Source organism: Schistocerca cancellata, chromosome 1 (assembly GCF_023864275.1).
Source record: "Schistocerca cancellata isolate TAMUIC-IGC-003103 chromosome 1, iqSchCanc2.1, whole genome shotgun sequence".
NCBI classification, from domain to species: domain Eukaryota; kingdom Metazoa; phylum Arthropoda; class Insecta; order Orthoptera; family Acrididae; genus Schistocerca; species Schistocerca cancellata.
The window spans coordinates 1,237,616,853-1,237,642,709 of record NC_064626.1 but is presented as its reverse complement, the minus strand read 5'-3'; positions in this window follow the sequence as shown (position 1 = coordinate 1,237,642,709).

The window sequence follows — 25,857 nt, the reverse complement described above, 5'->3', positions numbered from 1 at the left end:
TAATGTTACCACGCGCGCAGAGCCTGTTATGACGCGAGCTGTGACAGTCATTGGCGCCTCTTCTGCTAGCGCCATCTCGCGACGCGGCCTGTAGTGTAAGATGATGATGATGATGTGTGGTTTGTGGGGCGCTCAACTGCGTGGTTATCAGCGCCCGTACAATTATCCAATCTTTGCTCAGTCCAATTTCGCCACTTTCCTGGATGATGATGAAATGATGAGGACAACACAAACACCCAGTCATCTCGAGGCAGGTGAAAATCCCTGACCCCGCCGGGAATCGAACCCGGGACCCCGTGCTCGGGAAGCGAGAGCGCTACCGCGAGACCACGAGCGGCGGACTGTAGTGTAAGAACAGAGCCGGAGTTGCTGTAGTACTTAGCTTGCGCTTGTGTGTGATAGTGACACTTAACATTTATAACATCGTCTCTCTTGGACGCCTATGTGCTACGCATGACAATTTTGTAAGGCCTGCGTGTTGTAGTCAACTATTAATACCAACATTGTCTGTCTTGATGTTGTAATCTGTACGTGACCTAAGATCTGATGATGGCGGCTTTAGTTTCGCCGAAACCGGTAATCATGGAATAAAAAGAATTCCTGCGATCTTGGCTACCAGTTTATTGTGTTACAAGGGTATGTTCTCCAGCAACTCGGGTAGAACTCTTGGCACGAACTTCAAGTACAGGTGGCCAGTCAGACGGCGTGATAGAAGATATGGCCTAGTGAGATCGTCGTCGCGTACAGTGCCGGCCCAGATAGACACAGCAAAATATACTTGATGCCGTGATTCTACTACAGCGTGAGGTTTTCCTCATCCCACTGATGGCTGTTCCTGTTGTTCGAAATATCATCACGATTAAATGAGGCCTCGTCAGTAGACAGCACGATTTGGAGGACACCTGGTCACTCAATCCACTGTTGAGCAACCACTGACAGAATGCGACCCTTGGTGCAAAGGCAGTCACAAGCTTCGCACGGACACGTTTTGGGTGATATGGGTGTAATTGTTGTTCGTGGAGTACTCGCCACATGTTAGTATGTGCAGCACCCATTTCCCGTGCAGTACGACGAGTACTTGTAGTGGGGTCCGCTGCAACTCGTTCCAGTACCACCTGTTCAAAATCGGGTGAGCGAGTGGTCTTCATATTGCCAGATCCCTCGGTTCTTCTTCTCAATGAACCAGTCCCTCGCATTCGTAGATCGAAAGAAGTAAACACTAGTCGTGACGGATGACGCCTGTTAGAAAATCGTTCCCTGTACACCCTTCCAGCAGCGAGAGCATTGCAACGACGTCCCCATACACATGGTGCATGTCAGTGAGTTCTGCGAAACTGTATCGCTACTGATCCATCGTTTTGTATTGTACGTTCCTGAACAGCACTGCCGCTGATTCGTAGCACATTCTGTCATAGGACAATGTAAATACGACACAACAGAGCCACCTTATCAGCAACTAAAGTAAACAAAACCTGCATCATGACTTTCTAATAATCAGGGTCGTCCTCCTTGTTTCCTTGCAGAAATTAAAGAATGTACATATAAATAAACAGGACAGCACGTGTAAACTTGTATGTATGTTAGTTATAAATCAGCTGGAAAACAGTAATGATAGACAAAACGGTAGACAAGTATACTTCCTTTCTCCTTTAGGGACTCCGGAAAGGCTCAAAAATCATGAAAAGTTCAATTTTTACTTTTTTGCGTTTTCTGAATCTGCAGACTATTACCTTTTAATAGATATATAATTTATTCAATTCCGAAGACTACAACTATTTTTAAATTTTTTTTGAAATGTGTTCTACATGGGCGTGACCCACTGTGGCGCTGTTAAACTGCTGTCAAATGGTGTTATTATTAACGTCCGTGTTCATCAGGTACATTTTAGTGATGTGAGATAAAGTATGTGTTGTGGCTAACCTATTTTCAGAGACTTAGCAGCACCTGAACTGTTGAAAAAGTGTATTCACGGAAAAACTCAAAACCCCAATGAAAGTGTAAATAGTGTTATATGGTCGAGAATCCCCAAGACTGTATTTGTTGGAATAGAAACACTTCACTTTGGTGTGTATGATGCTGTTGCGACTTTCAATGATGGCAACATTGTAAGGTGCAAGGTATTTAGAAATATGCCAATGAAGATAGGTTCTAACATGGTACGAGCGATGCTTGCTTTAGACAAGGAACACCTTCGGGCTGCAGACAGGGCTGTAAAGAGTCCAGAAATACAAGCAAGAGTAAACAGGAGGAGGAACAAGAGGAAGCTGGAGGAGGAGTTTGCAGAGGATGAAGATAATCCATCCTATGGACCTGGAATGCACTAAAAAGTTAATCGAATCTTTGTCGCTCGATTCCCAAAACTTTTATTTTCTCATACTAATTACATGTTTTCTAAGGATCTTCCAAACATATTTGTTTCAAACTTTCAGTAAATGTTACACAGTACCTTCTGCATAATTTAACACAGCCTTTTTCAAAAAAACTGTACATTTCTGAATTAATAAATAAAAAATTGCAAAAAAATGTTGTGAATTTTCATTACAATTGAAAAAAAATCATCTTTAATAACTGAACTAAAATTTTGTAAAATCCCTGTGTTAAGTTGTAGCCCATATTCCAATAAATAATCTGTAATAAGTTCAACTTCCTACCTCAAATACTTTGTGAGGAAAGATGTAATTTATAAGCGTTATTTTAACATTGCAAGTATAGGGCGTTCCGGAGCCCCTTAAGTTGGCTTCTTCGACCGCAGCTCCCCTACCTCAAATTGTTCAGTGCAGCATTCTCTATGTCCTGTTACATTTTTGCACACTCTCACGGAAACACCCTGTATATAGGGTGAAAAGTATTTAAACCGACAAACTCTGGGAGGTTGTGGGGGACATCAAAACAAATATTTTTCTCTAATGTCATTTTTTCTTATGAGGAGTATTTAAACCGGTAGAGGAAAATTTCTCTGGCGATAAATTAATTACACCAACAAAAAACTCCAGAGGAGACATATCTGTGGATCGAGCAGGCCATGGTACAGGACCACCTCAGCCAATCTGGCAATCCACGTTTCTGGGAACCGTCGGTCCAGGAATCGACGCACACGACGACTGAAATGTGCCGGCGCCCCGTCATGTCGGAATCAGATGCGTTGTCTTGTAGGGAGCGGGACGTTTTCCAGCAATTCCGGCAATGCTCTGGCGAGAAAACTGTAATAGTGCCTGCCATTTAATGGCCTAGGTAGCAAATACGGCCCAATTAATCAGTCCCCAACAACACCGACCCACACATTAACGAAGAACCGCACTTGATAAGTGCTAGTAACTGTGGCATGTGGGTTATCCTCACTCCAAACATGCGAATTGTGCATGTTGAAGTCTCCATCACGCCCGAACTTTGCTTTATCGGAAAACAACAGAGAGGATGGAAATTTAGGATGCATTTCACAGTGTCCCAGGTACCTCTGCGAAAACTGTGCTCTGGATGGATAATCAACTAGTTCCAGGTTGTGGACACGCTGTATGTGAAATGGACGTAACACTTGCTCTCGAAGGACTGTTCTTTGCACGAGAGCTGATTGAAGGATCCCGCTCCACATACTGCAAGACAGCTTCCTCAAATTGCAGCGTTCTTACCGTGCGACGGCGTCCCTGTCCAGGTAATCTGTTAAATGACCCGGTCTCACGCAGACGTTGGTATACAGCAGGAAAGATCGTATGATGCGGGATACGGCGATCAGGATATTGTTGTTGATAAACCCGCTGTGCAGCTCGTCCGTTGTGGTGCGCTACGTAGTACGCACCAACCATGTCAGTGTACTCAGTCCAGGTGTATCGCTCCATTAGTAAACAGAGGCAATGCACTACTACACTGGTGGACAGTAGTTGTCTACAACTGAAGAGCGTAATACGGCCTCCAACGGTTTAAATAATTCTCATAGGAAAAAATGATATTAGGGAAAAATATTTGTTTTGATGTCATAGGTCAACCGATTCCTCCACAGGAAAACACGTCTGATATTTTGTATACGACACTGGTGACAGCATGTGCGTCACATGACAGGAATATGTTGTCGACCCACCTAACTAGTACACTTGGCGAATGGGTGAAAAGTTTCTTCTACCTTGCCCGATTTAATCTGAGGCAGTATCGGCGAGCCTATATGAAACCCAGGCCCTTACGCGGTGTTGTCGCTGTTTACCTTCGGTTTAAATACTTTTCACCCTGTAGACAAGTTTCCGTCATCAGCCGCGAGCAGGTGTATTCAACATTTTTGCCATTTAAAGCACGGTTATGGAGTCGTCGTCAACACAGAGTCATTATTCTACTCAATGCAGCACCTGGCGTTAATAACTGGGTGCTCATCTACTTGAATGCCGTCATATAATCAACATTCAAGGGTTTCACGCTTTGCTGCTCACGTGTATGAAAGCTAACGTGGCCGCCATGGTCACGTGATACAAGACATAGCCACTGTGCAAGTGTCTCTTTTTCGAATATGGTGTGTCTGATTGGGAAGACGATGCATATTAAATCTGTCGATGACCTGAATCGGGAAACAGCGACAACACCGCCTGGGTTTCATAAAGGCTCGCCGATACTGCCTCAGATTAAACCTTTGGCACCACTCCCGTGCTACGCGCTACTGCGCCACCTGCATGCAGCAGGTAAGAAGGAATGAAGAGCTTATTCGATAGGTTCCTTTGCTCCGCCTATCGATACGAGCGGCGGGCGCTACGCTTTCACACGTAGCTCGGGAGCCAATAAAGATATCCACGGCTCACGGGAGGTATAGAGCGGTCGCTATTTCGCTCTCCAAACAGATGCGGCCGCTACGGCAGCGTAGTCTAGCACGTGTTCTCGTGCGTGTTTACACTGCGCGGACCCGCGCGGTGTCGCAAGCTTCTTCCGCCTCCTCCTTGCTCCCCCGCGGCTGCTTCTTTGCGTCGGAATCGAGTTTCAGCGGGACAAACAGTGCAGAACAGCGCGCTTAAAGCGCTGCGTGCCTCCAGCAAACCAGTGCTGCTCTGCAGTCTTCGCGTTCATATTCTTCTTATTGCCGAGAGGATCCTCCTCCACAGCTACAAAAACAGCACTGCGACTTCCCACTCTTCTCTGTGAATGTCATGCGACGTACGTTCCATTTATTAACTCTTCCCCATACATTCTTTTCTACTTACAAGGGAACATCCCCATCGCACCCCCCTCAGATTTAGTTATAAGTTGGCACAGTGGATAGGCCTTGAAAAACTGAACACAGATCGATAGAGAAAACAGCAAGAAGTTGTGTGGAACTATGAAAAAATAAGCAAAATATACAAACTGGGTCGTCCATGCGTAAGATAGGCAATATTAAGGGCAATGTGAGGCGAAGAGCTCCGTGGTCCCGTGGTTAGCGTGAACAGCCGCGGAACGAGAGGTCCTTGGTTCAAGTCTTTCCTCGACCGATAATTTTAACTTTTTATTTTCAGTTTATGTGAAAAACTCTTATGTTTTCATCACTTTTTTTGGAGTGATTATTACATCCACAAGAAAACCTAAATCGGGCAAGGTAGAAGAAACTTTTCACCCATTCGCCAAGTGTACTAGGTGGGTCGACAACATATTCCTGTCATGTGACGCACATGCTGTCACCAGTGTCGTATACAAAATATCAGACGTGTTTTCCTGTGGAGGAATCGGTTGACCTATGACCTTGCCATCAAATGTTTTCGGTTCCCATTGGAGAGGCACGTCCTTTCGTCAACTAATCACATGGTTTTGCGGTGCGGTCGCAAAACACAGACACTAAACTTATTACAGTGAACAGAGACGTCAATGAACGAACGGACAGATCATAACTTTGCGAAAATAAAAAAAGCAAAATTTTCAGTGGAGGGCAGATTTGAACCAAGGACCCCTCGTTCCGCAGCTGTTCACGCTAACCACGGGACAACGACGCTCCTCACCTGACATTGCCCTAAATATTGCCTATCTTACGCATGGACGACCCAGTTTGTATATTTTGCTTATTTTTTCATAGTTCCACACAATTTCTTCCTGTTTTCTCGATTGATCTGTGTTCAGTTTTTCAATGCCTATCCATTGTGCCAACTTATAACTAAATCTGAGGGGGGTGCGATGGGGATGTTCCCTTGTTAGAGTACGATGTTGTCCAGTCGGGTTGTAGAGCTCTCCTTACGCGTTTAAGTTTACCCACTTCTGGTGTGGGTGTGGTAACAATTTTTTCGAGATAATAATTTCATAAGTTAGTTCAGAGAGGTAGCATGATAACATTCAGTGTAACCTAAATTTGTGGATGTGGTGTCACCGCCAGACACCACAGTTGCTAGGTGGTAGCCTTTAAATCGGTCGCGGTCCGTTATTATACGTCGGACCCGCGTGTCGCCACTATCAGTGACTGCAGACCGAGCGCCGCCACACGGCGGCTCTAGTCTAGAGAGACTCCCTAGCACTCGCCCCAGTTGCGATGGTTCACTGTCTACATACGCTCTCATTTGCCGAGAGGACAGTTTAGCATAGCCTTCAGCTACGTCATTTGCTACGACCTAGCAAGGCGCCCTATTCAGTTACTAGAAGTCATATCTCAAGAATGTATTCTGAATAGATAATATAGTGAATCATGTACCATCAAGAGCGACGTTCATCATTAATGGATTAAAGTTAAGTATCAAACTAATTGCGTCCGCTTTCTGAATTCTAATTCCTTGTCATGTTCCAGACCTCACGTCGGTATAGTCCTTCCCTCCTCACGCCAGCCTGCTTGATCTAAAACGCGTGCATTTCGGCCTCCTCTAGTAACACGGTGTTGGCCCTTCTGCCAACACAACAATGGATACCTCCAAAATAAACTAAGACATGCACAGAGTAATTCAGCTGCCCCCTACCGATGTCGTTTTATGCAACCCGCAATTCTGTATTCAGCCTTCAAAAACTACGCTGGAGGTTTTCATATTCTCTCGCCCGCTACGCGCAAATATTGGTCCCAAATTCGCTAGAGGTCTTAGTTTTCGACGTATTCAAGAAAACGTGACTTTCAGCTACCACACTCAGTCCCTACCGGTCAGGATTTCTATATGTTTTTCATGGTACTCCCTCCTATCACCGCACAAAATTTGCCACTGCACGAATTATTTCCCATATTCGATCTTTGTAGGTCTTCACTGACTGGCCGTATTACGCCACAGGCGTAGTCGAGCTCGTAAAATTGACATTTGTGCAAATTTTACCTAGCAATTTCGTGAATTTTAACGGCGTGAAAGAAACACATATAAAGTTGTATTCGTTAGGACCTCTGAGTACGAAACGAATGTAAGGGGTAAGATCGCATCGATATGTCAATGTAATTAGTTTTAGCGTAACGTTTATAAAAGTCACTTTTCTTTCATTACGCTCAAGGGCAGCCTTAAATTAATGATATTAACGAAATAGTCGACTATCCTGGTTGCGTAATAGCCCAATCAACAGGGACCAAAAGACGTCGAATACTAGGAATAGTTCGTGTAGTCGGCGACTTTTGCACACTGGTAGGAGAGTTCCACAAACAACATACAGAAATCCTGAGTGGTGAGGAAATCTCGCAGAAAGGCCCTGCTCATTGAGCTTAGAGAGCGAGAGAATATGAAAATGTAGCGCGTGGTTTTTGAAGGCCAGATATAGAATTATGCATTGTATAAAAACGAGATCGGAAGGTGCGATTGAACCACGCTGTATGTTGCCGCAAATAAGTTGCGGTGTAAATTATCATACAACCTACTGACAACGGTTTTGACAACAAAGTATGTCACTCAAATATCAGCCCCACATACACTTCTTTCCTCGTTTTGTTTGCCGTAGACTGCTGAGAACTTGGAAAGGAAAGTAGCGTCCAAAGAACAGTAGTGTCCGTACAAAATAACATTTACTTCGCTTTGCACGGTCCAGCCTCCTCAGCTGAGCGGTTATCACGGCTGACTGGCATCCAGAACTTAACCTCGTGTTCTTCCTTACAGCAGGTCTGGCCATGGGGGGAAGCCTCGTCAGAGAGGTCCACCGCATGAGCGTCTAGGGAAGTGATTCCAGTGGTGGTTTCCCGTTGCCTTCCACTGACGGTGATGAAATGATAATGAGGACAACACAACACCCAGTACCTGAGCGGAGAAAATCTCGGACCCAGCCGGGAATCGAACCGGGGCCCCTTGGCGTGACAGACCGCCGCGTTGACCACTCAACTGTCCAGGCGGACGGCATCCAGAGGACCCGGGTTCGATTCCTGGTACTGGCAGGGATTTTTACTTTCTGGGAGGACTGGATGCGGTTGCACTCAGGCTCGTGAGACCGACTGAGGAACTATTTGATTGAGAACTAGCTGCTCCAGCTCACAAGAACTGTGTGCTGACCCCACACCACTCCAGTGACGTCACTGGCATACGATGAAATGGCGGTCAGTCGATACCGAGGGGGCCAGGGCTTGTGGGCAGGGTTTATGTTTCTGTTTTTCTTCGCCTTTGGCAAGAGCCTTCTCGACTATATGACTGTCTTAGGAACGTTATTCGTTTCTTTCTTATAAGTGGCTTGGTTATCCATACGGAGTTAAGATTCATCCTTGTTGCATGATCTTGCACGTCCTCTCCCCACCTAATTCTGTGTCTCCCTGTTATTTTCGTTCCCACTATTGTTGTACAGAATGCTTCTGTAGATAGTCTATTCACCGGCATTCTTGCTATGTGACTAGCCTAGATGAATCTTCTTTTCTTCAGCATTTCGACGATGTTTGTCTTCCATTCCATGTTAATTTCATGAAAAACAGGTTCACACATTTTTTGTACTTTCTCCCTTTCAGATGTCAATAGTTTTTATTCATTTATGTTAGTACCCATTAACGTTTCGCATTCACACAATATATCTGGTGAGATAATTGACTGAATTTTGAAGTTAGTCCAAAGTGACGTCCCCCTTAGAGGTATCGATACAACTTTGAAATTTGAAATATTCTGTCAGCCGCTGCTAGACGAGCATCCATTTCCGTATCTGTTCTGTTGCCTTTACGAAAAAAAAATATCCGTAAGTACTTGAAGCGGTCAACTGTTTTGAAAGTGATCCATCTGTACTCAAACTTGCATCACTTCAGAAGTAATACTAGGAAAAATACAACCACCATGTTTAATGACTAAACCTGACTGTGGCAAAGGAAGAGGGAAAATGTATTCCTTAGTAATGAACTAACTACCGGAAACAGCCTGATGGTGACTTGAAGGACCGAAAAGAAATAAAAAGAAGGCACCAACAACAGAGATATACAGTTTCAATTTCAATTAATTACGTGAGATGAACTTATCAGAAACTTGGAAATCATCCTCTGCATACCGCTAAAATGTTTGCAAAGAAATTAAAATTCTTAAAAAATTTTCTGCATTAAGAATTCGGCGTCGCCTGAACTCTAACTAGTAAGATGATTGGTTGGCCTGTACTTCTAATTTCATGCATCGTGGCTTTGCAATATTGGTAATGACAACGAGAGAAGACTAGTGGAAACTACTACCGTTACATTTCCCGAGGACACGTGGCTCTCAGTGATGATGGCGTCCTCTTGGGTACAATATTCCGAACAAAATATATATATACTGTCACATTGCACCAGCTCCGATGTCACTTCGGAATGCACTCAGCGTCTTCCCGTTAGTTAGTACAAGTCGATGTCCCGACTCAGTATTTCACGGGGCATTAGCGTAAACTGTGCCTCTCGACATCTCACAGGGTAGGCAGCAGCTCTTCAAAGTAGCCGACAAGGGGACCAGAAAGTGTCGGTGCTCGGGGTTGCGCCTGCGATGGGCGCGGCATACTTCTTTGAGATGGAAATGCTCGCGTGCTGGCGCCACCATTTCCATTTCCTCAGGAGCCGACTGCTGTCTCTGAATGGCATTAACTCAATTGCGCGACCTTTGAAGAGCTACATCTGGCGGCGCGCAGACTGGTATGTCGCATGGTTACCACTTGGGACCGGAGACGTCCAGAGCTGACCAAAATCAGCGTCAGCTTGTCCACTGGGCTCATACCATACTACTGGCAAATGTTTGTACACTATCTGCGTTCCAAGCTGATGATCTAACTTGCTCTTAGCGTCTTTTCACTGGGTCTTGTACTCTCGGACAGGTATTTAAACCATAAACGAACTTTTTTTTTCAGAGAGATGAATGTAAGGGAGACTAAGCTTTAATTTTTTGTGTAGCGTTGGAAGTTCAACTACCATACTTCATATAAAAGTAGCAATTCCAGATCGTAATATATTTACAGTTTACTGCAGGTCGGTTATAATAACCGACTCCAGAACAAGATTCCAGACAAGAAGAGTCTGTGCTCTGAGCACTTTTGTAAAGCAATGCGGTATCCGTCACACGTACCTTATGGCATTGCCAGATGGATCTGATGTTGGTCCAAGAGCCAATACCTGTCACGAATTCTTATAAGCTAGTACGTGATCAAGACGTAAATTTCTGTCATTTAATCAGTTGCAGAATTGTCGGTAGTGCCAATCTTTATTTTCGTAATAGCTGCAGCAAGTTTAAGGTTTGAGATGCACTAGATAACCAGGAATGTTGGGTGAGGGACTGTCATGAAATGCCCTCAACGTTTTTGAAAGATTCGTACCTGCATTTGCGTGATACTTTTTTCTTTTATATATTGAATTTTACGTTTCTCTGCGTGTAGTGTCCCTAAAAGAGGGGTGTCAGGTCACAAGGTTTCCTTCTTATACTCAAAGAAAAACACATGGTGTTCAGGAAGAAACATAATGCTTGTTGCAATTGGCATTGTGATATATGGGACAACCAGCTTCAGTCCGGAATCACGCGACTACTACGGTCGCAGGTTCGAGTCCTGCCTCGGGCATGGGTGTGTGTGATGTCCTTAGGTTAGTTAGGTTTAAGTAGTTCTAAGTTCTAGGGGACTGATGACCTCAGATGTTAAGTCCTATAGCGCTCAGAGCCATTTTGAACGATTTTTGAACATATGGGACGGGTCGGCTGAGCAAATTCACATACATGAGCCACTGTACAGACTTCTTTATTACACACGTCATGGTAGACGCAGTTAAACACTACTTCGTTACTGACTCATTAAAATATGTGCCCACACTGCGTTTTGACAAGATCTTTTCATAACTTAATAAACATGTAGTACCACTCGCTAAAAGACAAAACGTCTGCACATGAAGGGCAGTGATCTGTTCGGTGTTCCAATATAGCGACTCACTTTAGAATGACATGGAGGAATGCGCACTGTTCAACGCCGTTATCCGTTTCCGTGTCATTTTCTACCGTTTCTGTTGTTGTGAGACTTGAGGATGTTTTTTGCAGCGTTTGTAAATATTAAGATATTTTGATGAAACAGCTTTACGAGTAATATCCTGCTCACCTTGTCCAGATCCATCCATATTGATTGTCTGCGACTGTAATGCACACTGGTGGTAATGTTTCAACTCTACTTTGACGTACCAGCGCAGGCGCGTAGCGGCAAGTCATGACTCTAACACTGCCAACAACAGAAATCCTGCAGCGCACGGTCTGAACACCCACAAGTGTTATAAAAATGGATGTACACATATATGCATGTATTTATGGATGTTCCACATCCCCTGTTAAATCGCTGGACCGATTTCAACGGAACTTCGTATACATACGATTTACTGTGTGAACAGAATTTCTGTGGGGATAAGAACCCTCACCCTAACAAAGGGGCCGAGGTGTGGACGGAAACCCGACTCGTGAATACACAAACTTTATTCATCCACTAGTTGAGAGTGAGAGCAGTGAGTGGCTGGCAGTAACCTTTATACACACTTTTAGACCATTACGAAACTTTTTCTTGCTGCCACCCCACACGTAATGGTGAAAGGAAAAAGTTCATCGCTTACAACATTTTCTCTGTTCATGCAGTAAAACTGCCGCATGAAGCATCACGTTTTAATTTATTACTTCTTCGTACGACAGATAGTTCAGGAGATATGACGTCATAACCTCTGTGATGCGTGAAGAACTGCAGCATCATGCATGACATTTTAATTTATTGCATCTTTACTACTAAATATTCGAACCATATTTCGCAGACAGTAGCTGCATATAGTGCTGGATGTATCTGCAAAATTATATCACTGTATGACACATATTTTACGAGATACGACATCGTAAAGATTGAGCTGCCTGAAAATAAAGCTGGAGGGCCAAATTCGCTAGAGGTACAAGTGAAATATGTGTTCAAATACGAAAGAAATGTGTTAAATATATTGTCGAGTGGTACTTAAGTAAATAAATTAGTGAAATCAAAGTGAAGTAGAAATTAGAATATAAATGAAAAACTTGGTTTAGTTTAGAGAGTTACATACTGGCATTCAGCGGGCAGAACAGCAGAACAGAAGAGACAATGACTGTGAAGTCAGCAAGTTCCACATAAGCGGGCGCTGTCGATTCAGCCGTCAGGGCATCGCCCGACCGACTCACGTGTTTCTCAGTTGTCGCATGTGAGCAAAGACCCTCGCCTACATCCCAAGAGCCAATGACCGACGTTAAGAAGATTCTTCGAGAAGCTTTTCAACGTGACAGAAGAGGGAATGACCGGCTCACGTGTTTCTCAGTCGTCACGTGTGATCAAAGGCCCTCGCCTACATTCCAAGAGTCAATGACCGACGTTAAGAAGATTCTTCGAGAAGCGTTTCAACGTGACAGAGGAGGCAATGACCGTGAAGTCGTTCACCTCCAGTAAACTGAAGTGAATAAATACGCGAGACACAGTGGGCCCGACAGAGGAAGATGGAGACGAGAGACGGAGACGAAGACGGAGACGAGCGACGAAGAAGTGAAGAAGCGTAGCAGTTGTTTTAAGTCAGTTTCGGTGCTGAAGACCAGCATGCAAGAAGAGACTGCATCATGCACAGACGCACCAAGTCCGCCGCTGTAATGGAAAAGCAAGCAGCAGACTCGGCGCCAAAAGACAGAAGTTAAAAGGTATTTGAAGTCTGATCTTTACGTACCCGGGTGACTCGTGAGGACGGGAAGGAGACGGCCTCACATCAGCAGTCACCTGTGAGCTGGGATGAAGACCTGACAGCCGAAGACTGGCAAGCGGGAGTCCGTGGTTCGAGTCCGCGACACTGGCCTTCCCCCGTCGCGCCGCTCCGCTGGCCGACGCACAACACACGCGGCCGCTTAGAGGAGAGAAACACTGGGACGCCACATTCAAGGTATCACCATCCGATGCACGACTTCGCTCGCAATAATTAAACGGGCCACCTCGCGCTGCGCTTCTACAGCTGGGCGAGACGGCGACACGAGATACACACCGCTACGCGTAATCAGACGCCGCCGCCGCCGCCGCTGCCGCAGCAGAAGGCTACGCAAACGACACAGCTGCCGTTCTCCGAACCAGAACATCCAGTAAGATACAGTTGTACGAAACTTTCAATAAAAGTTATCTTATGTAAAAATGCTGTTTCATTCTACCTCATACCCGAGCCAAGGAAGAACCCACCCTGCCCACATGTTGTTAAGAGAGAAAAGTTAATTTATTTAATATTTTCACCCTGACAGAATGCTTTAGAATGCTCATCCTGGCAATTGACAGCATCAAAAGAGAAAACCCAGTTACAATTAGTGACAGAAGTGCTACATTTAGTAACAGAACTGTTACAATATGTGAAATTAATCTGATATGTGCATACGCGGGTAAAGCCACGTTTAAGTCGCTCACGCTGAACCACAGGAACGATTCCAGCGAAATTTGGTACACATATTCGCTACGATCTGGAAAGAAATAGTTCGGAGTAAGAACCATCACCTATTGGGGTGATCAGGTGGAGAGTGAAAGGGGGGGGGGGGGAGGAGGAGACGGACAGACAGAGAGGAATAGCAGGATGTGAACACGAGTAGGTGGGGACGAGGAATGTACAGAGAGAATGTAAGGGGAAATGGACAAACGTACAGGAGAGGAGGAGAGGGACAAGAAACGAAAGAAGAGGAGACGGACAGAGACAGAGGGAGGATAAAGAGAGGGATGATGGACAGAGGACAGAACGGAGGATGGACAGAAGAAGAAAAGAGGGAGAGATGGACAGAGAGAGTAGGGAGGAGTAGATGAAAAACGAAAGGGATCAGGAGGAGAGTGAAGAGAGAGGGAGCAAGAGGAGATGGACGAAGAGAGGGGGGAGTATGAGATGGAATTGGGGATAGGAGGAGATGGACAGAGGGGCTAGGAGCAGATGGACAGAAGGTGACGGGGCAGATGGACAAATGGGGAGATGGAAAGGGACGATAAGAAAATGAACAGAGAGAGGAGTAGGATGAGACAGAGAGAGAGAGAGAGAGAGAGGGGGGGGGGGGACTGGCTGAAGGAGATGGACAGAGAGAGAGAGAGAGAGAGAGAGAGAGAGAGAGAGAGAGAGAGAGAGAGGGAGAGAGAGAAAGAGAGAGAGAGAGAGAGAGAGAGAATGAGAAGGTGAAGGAGGAGTTACATGAGATTGCAATAAATACATACCCAGGCAATGCCGGATGGTCGGATAGTCATTCCTATACATTTGGGTACCCATACGGTAAATAATTTTCTGTTTACATTGTCTTAAGTAGAGAAAGTTTAATTGTAACCAACCAGTATGTTGAACTTCCATAATAGGGATGGCTGCAGGTGAAAGTCTGAAAAATGTTCCAGGGTACAACACTCTCCCCTACCGTTAAAATTCCGAAAGGGTACTATCCTAGAAGACTAAGACAACACGTCTCTCACAGATAAAGCACGACTGTAAAATGAGGGAGAATCAGGCTTGCAATGAGACTTAGCAACGGTCATTATACCCGCGCTCTATCCGCGATTCGGACAAGAAAAGTGGGTAAGTGTAGTGATGGATCAAGCACCGTCCGGCTCAAACACACACACACCCACATACACATACAGACATACCCACACACGGACACACACAAGGAAAAGAATCTTCATAGCGTGGGTAAAGAGAAAGATGCGAAGAGGGAGAAAGCGCAGTAGAGAGTCTGAGGGAGAGCCCTCCCCTTCAGAACGCGCATCCCGGGAATTCATTAATCTTTCGCCGAAGTCTGCGCCGCATTAGGGGCGGCAGGCCGCGAAGTGAGGCCCGGCGGTAATCCCGAGACCCACAAGCTGAGCGCCCGTCCCGGAGGTGTAAATAAAGCAATTCATCAGCGCGGCTGCGGAGGACGCACGAGCCAGCAGCGCCCTCGCTCTGGAGATTCTTCGTCAGCAGCGGCGCTCCGCACTTCCATCGACGGTCACACTGGACCAGATGGAACTGGTGAACCACAATGTGTAACAAAGTGGTACGGCCAAAGTTTCAGGAAAAATTCCTCGCACGTAGAGGAAGAAAATACGAGGGCAGTTCAATAAATAATGCAACACATTTTTTTTTTAAACAGGGGTTGTTTTATTCAGCATTGAAATACACCAGGTTATTCCCCAATCTTTTAGCTACACAACACTATTTTGCAACGTAATCTCCATTCAATGCTATGGCCTTACGCCACCTTGAAATGAGGGCCTGTATGCCTGCACGGTACCATTCCACTGGTCGATGTCGGAGCCAACGTCGTACTGCATCAATAACTTCTTCATCATCCGCGTAGTGCCTCCAACAGAGATGTCAAGTTGAGCACTGAGTTGTTTGATGGTGATCCGTCGATCTCGAACGAGTGTGTTCGCACGCTCCGCCATTGCAGGAGTCACAGCTGTGCACGGCCGGCCCGCAAACGGGAGATCAGACAGTCTTGACCTTGCGGCGATGATGACACACGCTTTGCCCAACGTCTCACCGTGCTTTTGTCCACTGCCAGATCACCGTAGACATTCTGCAAGCGCCTATGAATATCTGAGATGCCCTGGTTTTCCCCCAAAAGAAACTCGATCACTGCCCGTTGTTTGCAACGCACATCCGTTACAGACGCCATTTTAACAGCTCCGTACAGCGCTGCCACCTGTCGGAAGTCAATGAAACTATACGAGACGAAGCGGAAATGTTTGAAAATATTCCACAAGAAATTTCCGGTTTTTTCAACCAAAATTGGCCGAGAAAAAAAAAGTGTTGCATTACTTATTGAACTGCCCTCGTATGTCGTACGTACCAGAGGTGTAAAAATTCTCCTTCTAGTCTTCCTGCCGCTATCTCCGCCGCAGCAGTTCAGCCTGCCGCAAAGGAGACGCAAGAGTACACGTGTACTGAAGCGCATCTGTTAAAGCAGACGAGCTTGGGTTTACGTAAGTCTGGCGCGTTTCACGGGACCCGTTCAGCTTGCTTCACTTGACAACAGGGCTGCCCCGTCAATCAAACGTGACAAAGCCAAGTACGGGGGTTGTTCAATAAAAAAATGATCATAATTTGTTTTTACAACATACCTTTACTCATACTCATACTTTTGATGGTCCTTCTCAAAGTAGTCTCCCATGAATGCGATACACTTTTCCCAACGTTTCTGCCTGTCTTCAAATACAGGCTGGAAACTATTTTTTGAGAGATTCTTCAACATCGCCTCAGCAGCCTTCACCACTGCTTCTGACGATTGATGATGCCTCCCACGAAGGAGTTTCTTCATGTTATGGAATAGAGAAAAGTCACATGGGGCTAAATCCGGACTATAGGGAGGGTGAGGGATACACTTCACGTTGACTTTTGGGAGATATTCATGAACAATATTGGCAATATGCGGCCCCGCATTACCTTAGTGCAGCATCCAGCCTGCTTCACGGAAATGTGGTCTTTTGTACCTGATATGGACTTGCAACGTTTTCAGAGCATTCCTGCAGTATTGTCCAGTTACTGATGTGTGTCCAGGTACAACATGCTGATAAACCATTACACGAATATCAAAGAATGAGAAGACCATAACTTTCCCAGCAGAAGCAACCACTTCTGCTGTTCTCGGGCGGTTGGTGGTGAAGGAGATTTCCACACTGAGCTTTGTTGTTTGCTCTCAGAATCAAAATGACGTAGCCAGGTTTCATCAGCAGTGATTAGATTTGAAAGAAACTCCGGATCTTCCTCTAACATCAACTTTAACTGCATGCAGACCTGCACGCGAATGTTATTTTGTTCGGGAATCGACAGTCTTGGAACCCATCGCACACAAACATGTGTCATGTGTAATTTTTCTGTCACCAACGTGTGGGTGGCACCCAATGAAACGTTCAGTATTTCAGAAAGTGATCTTAAGGTAATTCGTCGATCCTTTCACACAATGACAGCAGCAGTGTCGGTGTTTTCTTCCGTACGAGCACCGGGTCAACCATGTTATGAAATCGATTGCCTCCCCTCTTTAAACATTTGAAACCACCTTCGAGCTGTGCTATAGGGAAGCACAGAGTCTCCATAGACCTCATGTAACACTGTATAGGCCTCAGGTGAAGATTTGTGGAGGCGAAAGCAGAATTTCGAAGCCACATATTGTTCCTCGCGTGGAACCTCCATTGACGCGGTAAGCAATGCTGAACATGTCTGACCTTGCCTACCTCTCACAGGTGGGAACCAAGAGCCCCAACAATGGAACTACTACGGCGTGTTTGTTGCACATTAAGTTAACAGAATATTACAAGATCAAATTTTAGAGTGAGACATTATGATCATTTTTTATTGAACAGCTCTCATATATGTTCGAGTAGGTAGTTTCACTGTAGCTCATTGATCATAACTGTGGGACTAGCAGAACGAACAAACTAAACTGAAAGGAGAGTGAGGATAAATTAAGAATTGGGGAATATATATCACTCACGAAACAGAGCCAAAGACCAGCAGGGGAATAACTGCCGTGTGTTTATGAAGTGCTTAAAAAATACAAATTGTATAGAAAGTTACTAAACACTCTTTTGGGAACTTCGAGTATGTTAGATGTTTGTGAATCTGACAAGCTATTTCCTCATTCCACGAATATTTTGAAAGAGGACAAAGAGTTAGGGGATGGCAATTGTGTGGAAATGGGTGCTAAGGACTTGAGGCCATTTAGCAGTAAATTTAGGGCAAACTTTGGGTGAAACAGGGGAAAAATATGGCTCAGTGAATATTAAAAACCGCATTTTGGTGTTATGCAAAGTAGTGCAAAAGAGATTTAGTGTGAAAGAAAAGCTTGTTCTTTCAGATTTATACTTATCAGAGTGACATAACATGATGAACTTCGTGTTCCTCAAAATGCATTTGGTAAATTTTCAATGAACTACTTTGGCTGCTTAGAATTAACCCGCAATACACATCTTAGAAAAAGTAATTAAAATTGATATAACTGGGGTCACATTCCAGTTTCCAACGTTCAGTCGTCTGGAATCCGCTTGTTCGCCACGGAGGTTATTTCGTCCTTTAACCCAGAAAATCAGATCTGACGGCCTTACTAATATGGGGAAAGAATGTTCATTCCGCACACACATGTACAGCAGCGTTTTCTCGAAGACACCTACCATTTCTGTGGATATACAATTGTTGCCGAAATGGAAGTGGTACACACTGGTGCGTTCTGCAATGTCATCTCTATATGCAGATGTTCAACTGTCTAGACGGTCTCAGGTTACAACATGGACGTGTGGCGCTCTCTGAACGTAGATTAACAGTGAGAACTGGCTTTATTAAATTTGGCTTAAGTTGGTTATTGTATCAGCGGTGCTCCTGATTGCACCTCGGAACACGCATTAAGTCATTTACACAACAGTGGACATTAGAACTTAAATACACCGAGGATGTATCTGCACGGTACGAAACCAGTTGTACCAGTCTCTGAGCGACTAAAATAAAACAACTGACGCGGCAAATTGGACTCTCAATCAATTTAATCAGCAACCCAACATATCAGTATATTTTTTAATTTGTCTGAGTGTACCTTTCATTTGAATAAACCGTTCATTTCTGCAACTGACTGGTTGTATTGCACTGTATCCTTACCACGATACAGATCTTATTGCAGATACCTGATGGAAACCGCAGAAGGAAATCGCTCCTCCGCACATAGGAATGTAGGAGCCGATCTCTAACAAAGATGATAAGTGTCAGCTGTATGGGACCTTCTACAGGGGGCGAGACATCAAAGCTCTCCTTCCTTGTGCCCCTCGTCCAAAATTATGAGAAATGTGGCCCAGGTCAAAGAGGGTGCCGAGACACTTGTTTGTCGAGACACGAGGGCAGCCGCCGGTGACACCCCTTTGTGTTCCGCTGCCCCTATTAATTATGATTTACCGCGCCACGATTTGTACGCGTCAATGCGGCGCTGCTAATAAGAGGCCCGCGGTAGCACAGGGCCAGCCGGCGCGCCGGGGCGCTATGCGGAGCAGCAGCAGCCGCACATCAAACACGCCGCCGCGCCAGCCGGCATTCTTCAACGGCGGCGCCGAAGCTGGGCGCCACTGCGCTCCCGCGACCAGACTGGAGGAATGCGTGACCACCGCGCCGCAGGTCGTGGACACCAAAAGTCCCTAGAGCTTTCGAAAGCGTCGCGCCAAATATTGCTCGCTGCTACTTTCAGAATCTGTGCACTGTCAGACCATCCTCCCATCGAGCGTGGAAGCGTTCGTCGACGAGGAGTGGTCGAGTTTTGAGAGGTCAAGAAGTGGAATTTCATGTTCCACAGCATTTCAAAGCTCACATTTTGCTAACTTTTTACCAAGGAAGCGATAGTAATTCGAGATTCTGTGACACTTGTGGCTTCGTGTTGAGCTCTGTGACCTGCTGATAGAGTCAGACTCAAAAAGCACACTGAAATCTCCTGGAAACCATAAACGGAACAGTAAAATGAATGTTCAAATGTGGGAAATCATACGAGATTAATCTGTTATATATGGGCAGTAGAGTGTACATGTGTATATATGTATGTCCAGGACTTCCTCCTAAAACCCTGTTTCAAATTCAACAAAATTTAACACAGAAACCGCAGGCCTCATAAGTATCAGCACCATGTGGTTTATAGTCCCCTAGCTCCATTAGGATCAGAAATAGGGGCAAAACGTGTTTTTCCAAGCCCCTGGAGCATAGGCTGCCCTGCATGTCAGCTACATTGTATGGGAACAGTATCAGCCTGTCAAATCAACATGTTTTGCAGGGAAGCCTACATGTCAGAGGCATAAAAGCCTGTGATGTGATGCTTGCTCTGCATGACAGGCATGTTGTGGGAGTTGTATTTTCCTACTGTATTGAACTGTATTGCAGGGGTTGCAAGTGCCAATGGGCATAGCTACAGACAGCTTGAGATAGAGAGACGAGGGTATGGAGAGAGTGAGGGGAGAAGGAGGGGATGCAAGTAGAAGATGTAGAAGTATAATGAGCAGCTGGAAAAGGAAGAAGGGGAGACAGGAAGAGAGAGAGAGAGAGGAGGAGGAGGAGGAGGAGGAGGAAGAGGAGGAGATGAGCAGGGAGGTAGCCAAGAAATGTAGAGAGAGGGGCTGGAGGAAGTGGATAAAGAGAGGGGGAAGAAAGGATAAGAGACAGGGTGAGGAGAAGATAGAAAGAGGTGGGTGGCAGAGGTGGACACATAGAGGGAGGAAGAGGGCGATACAGAGATGTAGTGGAAGAGGTGTGTGCAATATATGTGTTGCTCACATATGCAGGTGAAGGTACAGAAAAAGCAAGTTGATAAATAAGTGAAGAGGTATGAGAATGTGTATGTGTTTCCCAAATATGTGGGTGAAGGTATGGAAAACGCTAGTTGATGAATAAGTGAAGAGGTATGAGAATCTCCTTGACCAGCTGGCGAATGTCTGTACCCTTATGCTTGGTTCTCTTTTCCACAAGCAGTTTACTGAAATGATTTTGCCATTCTCCAATGCTAATAACTGTAATATTAGTACCTTCTTTCACATCCCTTCTTAAATTCTTAAGTGTTTCCCAGGCTTCTTCTAACTTTGTACACCCCCCCCCCCCAAACTATTTATCTCCTCATATTTCTTTTCCTCACTTCTCTTTTTTGTAGTAATAATTTCTTTTTAGTCTCCCTGTTTATGTCCAAATACTTTTTCCTATCCTCCAAGTCTCTCTCCCTTAGTCAACTGTTATAGATTTTTTTTCACTTTCAACTTTTCCCCTATGTTCTCCATCCACTAGTCTGGATTTGTTGTTCCTACACTTAGCTAACTGAGCGCTTTATATGCTTCCCCATGAATGCATCTTTTAATTCGTTATTTTTCTTCACCATTTCCTCTTCCATCAGGACTTTGCAGCTTGCAGCCAGTCTCAGTATATCAAGAAACTAGCACTTTCATCTCTGAGACTAGGTTAGTTTTAACAATGTCAAGAATTTTAACAGGAGTATTAGCTTTCTTAGGCACCGTTTTCTCACCTAGTGGGAAGACAGTCTTTGCAGGAGATGGCTGGAGGAGATGGTTGGAGCCACATTCAGGGCCTCTCTATATCCTTACACCATTCACTTTCAGTCTCGTACTTTTCTTTTGGGTAGTATAATCTAGTGATTGTTCTCAAATCTCTTGAATGAAAACTGTCACATTACCACCTTGAGCTGCTGGAAAAATATGTATACATCCAGTTTCAGCCACTTGAACATCATCAGGTTCATAAACGTATTGGCAGCATCATGTTAGGCGAAATATAAACTCGTGATCGTCAGGTGTAAAACTATGAATACTAGACTGTCATCACATCGTAATATAAATTACGTCGTCACTCTCCTGAATGACTGCCAGGTGTATTTATGTATCCACTTACGGGGGAAAATACTTTTTAAAATTTTCAGATCCAATGCAGTGTTATTATCTGCTAGTGTTTCGCAATTTTCTTTTACGACATCCTATCCATATCTGGTCCATCTGGGTTGCAGAGTGGCTGACTGCCAGATGGAGGACTAGAGTTCGATTTCTGTTACTGGTAGGGGCTCTTTCTTGGTGGGAGGACTGGAATGGGGCTTTCTCAGCATCGTGATGGTGGTTGAGGATTTGCTTGAACAAGTAGCAACAGCTCCAGACCAGGAATTCTGACAACGGCTGGGAGAGCGGTATGGTGTCCCTGCACCCCTACATTCCACATCCAGTAACGACATGGACTGAGGATGACACGGCGGTCATGCGTACAGATGGGCACTCGGGGGACCTGTGGACGGAGTTTACGTATCCATATCTTTGTACCATTTCATCATTCACATCACTCCCATTCTTTCATTAAACTCTCCCATAAGGACTACTTCCTTTACAAGCTTTATCTTTCCCAAGACAATTGTCAGTTCCTCATAAAACTGATCTTTGGTTTTCATTTCGTGGGGCATATACATGTACTAAATTGCACTTATGTCCATGCTTGGGGAAGTCCACAGTCACAATTCTTTCACAATGTGTTCCCAACCATTAATGCTCTCCGTACGCTTTCTGTGGACTACTATTGACGTACTTCATTTCACCCTCTCCTCCTTCCCGACTCCACTTTTGTTTCTGTGACATTCCCCCCCCCCCCCATCAATCTTTAACGTTTGCAGCTTCTGGAAAACTTCCTTTTTCCTTTCACACTCCATGTTGACACAAACAAAGTTTTTCCGCAGCCACGTTAGTCTCCCCTATGTTCCTTTTTTCATGCGAGGCTCCGGATATATCTCGAGTCGTGTATCGGTGTTCTACAAATGCTGTGGAGCTGGCCCAGCGATTCAACCCCCGCCCAGGATGAGCGGAAAATAGTTCGCGTTATGCCTTAGGCAGACGGAATTTTGAGCTCTGCCTACCGGACTAGATAGGGGAGAGAAACGAGACAGGATGTAGGGAAATGGGGTGTTGTGAGACGCACTTCGCCTGGTTCCTCTACAGAGGCCTATTTGGCTTGGGTGACCCTGCCACCAGCTATTCTGCCGCTAGTACAGCCCTCCGTTTCATCAGAACGCACAAATCTTCTAATTTGTAAAGGTGGTGTCTCCTGAGAGGGCAATAGCAAATATAACATTAAAAACATACACAATGTCCGCAGCTCGTGGTCGTGCGGTAGCGTTCTCGCTTCCCACGCCCGGCTTCCCGGGTTCGATTCCCGGCGGGGTCAGGGATTTTCTCTGCCTCGTGATGACTGGGTGTTGTGTGATGTCCTTAGGTTAGTTAGGTTTAAGTAGTTCTAAATCCTAGGGGTCTGATGACCATAGATGTTAAGTCCCATAGTGCTAAGAGCCATTTGAACATACACAATATAAAATTCATTATGATAAGGGGATTGTCAAATTGTCAAAATGTCCGGTTCTGGAGATTATGGGTTCGGCCGCAGATAGAGACGGGAATTTTCCCCCTACTGCAATTCGTCCTGGCCAGGCCCGGGTCCACGAAACACACTATCAAATGAGCATTGCCGATCTTACCCTGGCGTAAAAGGTGACCGGGACGACCCTTTTCCTTTTGTTGTCATAGCGAAGAATGCCTGGCTGCACAGTACCTGCAGCATCCAACAGCCCGTCACATGCTTGCGCTACACATTTCGCCGTTTCTAGTGTAGATCAGCCAGGTGTACACTAGAAGCAGGGTAGAATACGCCCGCCTGTAGACGCGATCCACGGGTAGCAAGTTAGTAGCTGGTACTCCAAAGTGTGCAATAAATGCCAGAATTAAATAACGTTTGTTGCTGGATCCGGAGTAATGCTCACTAACAACTATTAAACCAACATAAAAAAGGACTGCCGGCCTCGTCTTGACCCACATATCAGGACTGAAATCGTCACCCTCTACGCCAGTAATTAATACCCTGTAGCAGTCCAACAACTTTCAAAGGTGTCTCAGATATAGCCACTAGACTGGAAAATGGGCACAACAAACATGCACACACCACATCCAACTGGTTCCTAGGAACTCTCGCCGATAATCTCTTCAATAAAGAAAACAGGTTAATAGAAGTCAAAAAGGGAAAAGAAACCCATCAAAACGGAATACTTACAGCCACCATGGGGGCAAAAGGAATTTTTTGTCTTCTATTAGACCTTGCCAAGAACGCCTCGTTCGTAAATTACTGCTCTTTCAATTCGCTCCCTCCGGCACAGAATTCTACTTTAGGTTTCCTAGACGTGGTGAAACATAGTGTCTGTTGTCTTAATTTGATACTGAAGACGGCGATTTCCGTTAAGCGTGAAATTATATATATGACTTTAAAAATTTGCTATCTAGACACTGTCATTCATCAGTGCATAACGACTTTCCCAAAGAGTTCTTCTTCCAAAAAAAGAAGACAAACAAGCAGTGAAGTGTTCACACTAAATCAGAGAGAGAATGGACGTGACTAATAACCGATTATTTCCATGTTCTCACCATTCAAACGTCGATTAATGGTGAGTCCTGATACAAATACAAATTATGCAGCTGCTAGAAGGAAATAAGCATGAGAATATGTTACGTTGGTTTCAACCACCAAAACTAACACTTTTAATCTCCTCACAGAACACTTTTTTTTCGATTTTGAACCACACCGACAGATTTGGTTAGTTACGTACTTTGTAAGACTGCTAACTTGCTGTACGTATAATCTAAATTCCTGTATTTGTACTGAAATGCTTGTCTAACTGATTCGTTTGATTCCTGTCACAACGACTTAAAGCTTGAGGTAAAACCTAAGCGACTCTGCTCTGGAATATCACAGCGATCTTTTTTAGTCCATGACAGAATTTCATGGAAAGGCTGAGTAATCATAACGCCGAAACGCTTGGAAAGAGAACGTCACTCACTTCGCAGAAACCTTCCTGCGAAATTGTTCTTCGAAACGGTTACCAGGAATAATTCCACAACATTCATTCGCCGACATTCTCGAGTCACAAAGAAGAATAAATGTAAGAGCTTTGCTTTTTCGAAAACTACGTGTGTTCCAGCTACCGCTCTGTTCTATAGTTAGTATACAACTTGTTATTGCGTAAAAACAGCAACAAAGAAACAGTACTGTAGTACTTGATATGAAATTAAAATACAGAATAAGATTATTACGATGCAGGATTCGAGGACACAACGTTTGTACAGTTGCTCTTCATGATCTGCCACTCATTAAATGGTGTGGTATACTGCTAGCGCTGTATTTAACCACTTTGCTTTTTTTCTTTTGTTTGCAGCAAAATACAAGCCGTTAGAACGAAGCAGAATATGTGGGAAGTATACGTGTTTTCAGAGCGGATCTTTCATTCTGCAGTAGAGCGTAAGCTGTATTTGAATTTTCTGGAAGGTTAGATCTGTTTTGCAGTGGTTGTATAAGAAGTAGATGAAAACAGACGAAATATTACCTCTCACCATTGCGCCTCCACAGAAACTGCATAAACAATTTTGGGAAGAAAATTGATCTGCTTAGCTATTTATGGTTCAGTAATATCTAAAAATGTGGAAAGTTAGTTGCAACATTCGTAACTATCTGGAAAAGTCCTCTGCGCATCTGCGCAGCGGTTTATACTGTAGATATGACGAAGTATCTGTAGAGTGAATGTTCAAAGGTGCATTCCCCGCTCGCTCTTCTTTCTCCTTGCTTATGACTAGTTTCTTGTGGCTAAAGAATCCCTGTAACTGACTCCAGACGAGGCAGTGGCATAGTTTTCGCTTCACATTCAGCTCGCGACATGGTCAGTGGTAGGGCAAAGAGACTCGATGAGGAGCGATGTACCAGCAAATAAATGGTTCAAATGGCTTTACGCACTATGGGACTTAACATCTGAGATCATCAGTGGCCTAGACTTAGAACTACTTAAACCTAACTGACCTAAAGACATCACACACATCCATGCCCAAGGCAGGATTCGAACCTGCGACCGTAGCAGTAGCGCGGTTCCGGACTGAAGCGCCTAGAACTGCTCAGCTACAGCGGCCGGCGATGTACCAGCAATAGGGTTGCAGCATAAATATGGGGTGTTAAGGGAACGGGTACAAATATTGTGATCATTGGTATCTTAATATATACCCACTTCAGTGTGTTAGCTGTTT